Source organism: Aotus nancymaae, unplaced genomic scaffold, assembly GCF_030222135.1.
Source record: "Aotus nancymaae isolate 86718 unplaced genomic scaffold, 86718_ANA_hifiasm-v0.15.2.pri h1tg000007l, whole genome shotgun sequence".
NCBI classification, from domain to species: Eukaryota; Metazoa; Chordata; class Mammalia; order Primates; family Aotidae; genus Aotus; species Aotus nancymaae.
The window spans coordinates 47,061,629-47,067,144 of record NW_026988418.1 but is presented as its reverse complement, the minus strand read 5'-3'; positions in this window follow the sequence as shown (position 1 = coordinate 47,067,144).

Below are 5,516 nucleotides of genomic sequence, written 5' to 3'. Positions count from 1 at the left end.
CCATTCTTTTTAATACCTATGGAATACTTTTACTAGACCACTCTGGCTTCGAGGTATAGCAACCCAACTCATATTACCTTAAGCAAAAAAGAATTATTGGTTCACAAGAGTAGGAGGCAGAGAGGTGGGATTGGCCTTGGAAGGTATCAGTCCAGGGACCCAGTGGTATCATGGGGATGCCCTTTCTTTTCATTTCCAGATTGGGACTAATGATTTGTTTGGTTTCCTTCTTTTCTACAGCAAAGCATACTTATTTCATGCAATACAGATAGAGGGTCACTCCTGCTGATACCTTCTTTTGCATCATCTCACAACTACCTGCCTACTGGTTGGATGATCCTGAGCTAATTACCTCACCTGTCTGAACTGCAGCTGTCATATAAGCAGGTATTTTTGGGCTCACTCTCCTCAGCTCTTTCTTGTGGTCCAGCCAGAATCATGCCAGGTGTGGAAACTGGAAGGCTAGAAAGCAAAATTTCCCACTGCTCTGATACAGGTCCTCCTCCTTCAAAGATGTGGTGATCTTCAAACCACATCTTTGAAGATCACCTAAGGGAGCACCTTGGTGTCCATCTCCTCTTGCCTAGGCCTGCTCTTAGGATATTGGTTGTATTGGTCCTAGCCCTTCATTTTATTGGGTGCACTTTTGAGAGTAGATGAAGAGCTAACCAAACTAGAAATCCCTGATTGGGTGTTTCTTTTAATAATGAACAACTTAGGAACCCTTCTACCTTGTTTCTGGGGCCAAGGCTACTCTTCTCACAGGAGTATTCCAGAGTTATGTTTAATTCTTATAAAATTATGCTTCAGAAGCCATAATACATGGGTGCCCACTGGTGAGGATTTCTTAAGATAAAGATCCTGGGCTCTACCCCTTGAGACTGAATCAGTAGGTCTGGGGTAAGGCCCAGAATTTATAATTTAAAAAAGCAACACACCAACTTCCAGTTTCCAGTCTGCATGTGAGAAGCTTGGAAGTTGTCACTCAGCCCTAACAACAAGGAAAAAGCTGAACAGGCCAGGCACAGTGGCTCTCATCTGTAATCCCAGCACTTTGGGAGGTTGAGGCGGTTAGCATTTCTTGAGCCCAGGAGTTCAAGACAAGCCTTGGGAAACATGGTGAAACCCCATTTCTACAAAAAATTTAAAAGTTAGCCTGGTGTGGTGGCGCACACCTGTAGTTGCAGCAACTTGGGAGGCTGAAGTGGAAGGATCACTTGAGCTCAGGAATTCAAAGTTATAGCGATCCATGATAGCACCACTGCACTCCAGCTGGGTGAGAGGGTAAGACCCTGCAACAGCCCTTTTTAGATCTCTAAGAGACGTTAGATTACAGGGCCCCCTACAGCAACTAGTGCCCATGTAGGAAGACCTTAACTGTAATTGATGAATTGCTGGAGGCTGAGTGTGGAAAAGTCGAGAACTCTAGGGGGACCCAGTCATTAAGAGAACTCCCACATTTTTGTGTTTTACCTTTAGAAGCTCTACCACACCTGACAGTGAATATTGGAGAAAAATCCCCTCATGCTTCTGCTAGGGGAAGGGGAAAAGAATCATTTAAAAATACACCAGAACACTATGTTCTTCTGAATGTGGTCTGCCCTTAGGAGGAACTACTTCACCAGAGCCTAACCTTCAGGGCTTTTACCAACACCTAACTGACCTGGAAGAAGGGAGACACTCAACTCTAAATAAGCTAGGAATAGAGGGAAATTTCCTCAATTCGATAAAGAGTATCTGTAAAAACAAACAAACTAAAACAAAAAACCAAACAGCCTATAGATAATGTCACAGTTAATGATGAGAAACTTGAAGCCTTCCCATAAGATCAGGAGCAGGACAAAATGTTTCCTCTCTCCACTGCTTCTGAACAGTAGATAAATGCTAGATAATACAGCAAGGAAAAGAAATTAAAGATACAGATTGGGAGGGAAATAATAAAACTGTCTTTGTTTGCAAATGACATGATTGTCTATGAAGAACATCTGAAAAAAATTTGCAGAAAAGTCTCCTGGAACTAATAAGTAATTATGGGAATGTTGAGGAATACTAGGTTAATATACAAAAGTCAATTGTTTTCCAATATACCAGTATCTTAGTCTGTTTTTTGATTCTAAAACAGAATACCCAAGACTAGGTAATTTACAAAGAATAGAAATTTATTTTTTACAGTTCTGGAGGCTGGGAAGCCTAAGGTTAAGGGGCTTACATCTGGTGAGGTCCTTCCTATTGTGCATCGCCTGGTGGAAAGCAGAAGGGCAAGAGAGCATATATGTAGAAGGGAAAGGAAAGGGAGGGAAAAAGAAGGGAAGGGGCTAGAAAGGGAGAGGGGAAGGGCCCCCGACCCCCAGAGGAAGGGGAGGGGAGGGGAGTCAAACTCATCCTTTTATTAGGAACCCACTCCCACAATAAGCATGAATCCATTCATTAGAACAGAGCCCCTCATGTCTTAATCACCTCTTATAGGTCCCACCTCTCAACACTGTTGCGTTGGGGATTAAATTTCTATCTGTGATATATTCAATCCATGACAACAAGCAATGAACAAATGAAATTTGAAATTTAAAAAAAGTCCTTCACCAAAATAAAATAGGTATAAATATACCAAAATTCATACAAGATCCATATGAGAAACACTGCAAAACTTTAATGAAAGATATTAAAGAGGAACCAAACAGATGGAAAAATACTACATGTTCATGGATGGGAAGATTCAATAGTGTCAAGATGTCAGCTCTTGCCAACTTGACGTACAGATTCGATGTAGTCAAAATTAAAATCCCAGCAGGCCATTTTGTGAAGATTAACAAGCTGATTCTAAAGTTCATCTGCAGAGGCAAAAGACCCAGAAAACTAACACAGCATTGAAGAATAAAGGTGGAAGACTAACACTATCTGACTTGAAGACGTAATATAAAGCTATGATAAACTACACTGTGTGGCATTGGTGAAAGAATAGACAAATAGATCAGTGGAACAGAATAGAGAGCTCAGAGATAAACCTTGCAGATAGTGTATGTCAAAGGAGCAAAGGCAATACAATGGCGCAAAGAGTCTTCAACAAATGGTCCCAGAACAACTGGACATCACATACCAAAAGAAAAAAATGAGTAAGACACAACCCTTACTTTTGTCACAAAAATTAACTCAAAATGGTTCACAGACCTACATGTAAAATGTAAAACTGTAACACTCCTAGAATGTAATAACACAGGAGAAAATCCAGATGAACATGGATATGGTGATAACATTTTAGATACAACACCAAAGGCATAATCCATGAAAGAAATAATTGATAAACCAGACTTCACTAAAATTAAAAACTTCTGTTTTACAAAAGATAGTGTCAAGATAATGAGAAGATAATTCAAAGACTGGGAGAAAATATTTGCAAAAGACATTTCTGGTAATGGACTGTTTTCCAAAATACAAAACAAAATAAACCTCTTAAAACCCAGCAATAAGAAAACAAACAACCCAGTTGAAAAAATGGGCCAAAGACCTTAACAGACACTTTACCAAAGAAGATATGCACATGGCAAATAAGCATATGAAGAGATGTTCCATATCATATATCTTCAGGGCAATGCAAATTAAAGCAGCAATGAAGTACCACACACACACATATATTAGAGTGGTCCAAAAACTGACAACACCAAATGGTGGTGAGGATGTGGAGCAACCTCATTCTTTGCTGGTGGGAATACAAATGATACAGCCACTTTGGAAGACACTTTGGTAGTTTCTTACAACATAAACATACTCTTACTATACAATCCAGCAATCATGTTCTTTTGGTATTATGTCCACACATAAACATGCATATGGATGTTTATGTCAGCTTTATTCAAAATTTCCAACACTTGGAAGCAACTGAGATGTCCTTTGGTAGGTGAATGGATGAATACACTGTGGTACATCCAGACAAAGGAATATTATTCAGCACTAAAGAGAAATGAGCTATCACATCATGAAATGACATGGAGGAAACTTACATGTATATTATTAAATGAAAGAAGCCAGTCTGAAAAGGCTACATACTGTAGGATTCCAATTATCTGAGAGCCTGAAAAAGGTAGAACTACTGAGACAGTAAAATGATCCGTGGTTGCCAGAGTTTAAGAGAAAAAGAGAGATCAATAGTTGGAGCACAGAGGATTTTTAGAGCAGTAAAACTATTCTGTATGATGCTATAATGGTGGATACAGGTCATTAAGAATTTTTTCAGACTCAAAGAATGTACAACACAGAGTGAAGGCTAATACAAACTATAGACGTTGGGTGATAATGCTGTGTCAATACAGTTTCATCAATTGTAACAAATGTGCTACTGTGGTGCAGATGTTAAAAATGGGTGATGTTGAAAATGCCAGTGTCAGGACAGGGAATACATAAGAAATCTCTATTTTCTGCTCAGTTTTGTTGCAACCTAAAACTGCTCTAAAAAATAAAATCTACATTTTTTTAAAAAACAGCACACCTGATTTTATAACCAACCAGGCTGGGAAAGGCAAACATCTAAATCTTCCAGATAATTCTCTTTGTTTAACTTCACCTTTCTAAAGAGCAGCCGCTGGGTAGGTGTTGGCTGCTTTTCCTGCTATATAAATGGCAGGCCCTTGCCAGGAATGCTTAACAGACAGGTGTGTCCCAGCCTCTCCTCTACTTTTACCCAAGTCAGGCATTTTTATTCCCAGGTTAGATCTAAGGTGACAAGCTTTTCCTAAGTAGGGGGATATTCAGATTTTCTTGGTCCTAAGGCTTATGCAGTTTGGACATAGCCTCTTTAAGGAAAAAAAAAAATCAGTGTACGAATATAAAAGTACAAAGGCCCTCAGAAGAGGTCTGTAAAAATGAGGAATTCTAAAGCTTAGGCTTCATTACCGTCATAGCAGATTTGCCTCTGGACAACTTTCTCATTTTGGAGCAAATCAAAAGAACTCTGTTTTACAAACACTTTCAATATCCATTTAGTTAAATATAATTTTTAGAAATAAAAAAAAGAAACCCACAGAAATGGATCATTTTGGCTGAGAACTACAAAAACTCTGGGCACAAACATGTTATTCACCCTCTCTTGAGAGACATGGCCATACTTTAGCATGGCTTTTAGCAGTCTCAGCCTTGTCTCTGGGAAGACTCAAACACCTTTTGAGTTCCTGTCTGGAAGAGCTCAGTCCTTAACCTTCCTTTATTAGTCTTTCCTCTGTCCCTTTGAGATGTGTATGCATCTCCTGCAACTCGTGAGTGTCTTTCTCATGGACTTGAAAGCCATTCCTTTGAAATGTAATCCTCAGGAAGGATAGGGTCTCTGTCTCCCAGTGTCTGTGGGAGGATAGAAGCCTAACTTCAATAATTGCCAGCAAGCATTCACAGTTGGCTTAATTCTATTTGCATTGACCAACCTTTTGTAACTTTTCACTTCCCTGATTCCACTGAGCCTCCGCTCACGCCTCTCCTACTCCCTCGTTCTCCTTTAAAAACACCAGTCACTTCTATGCAAATCTGCATGGGCT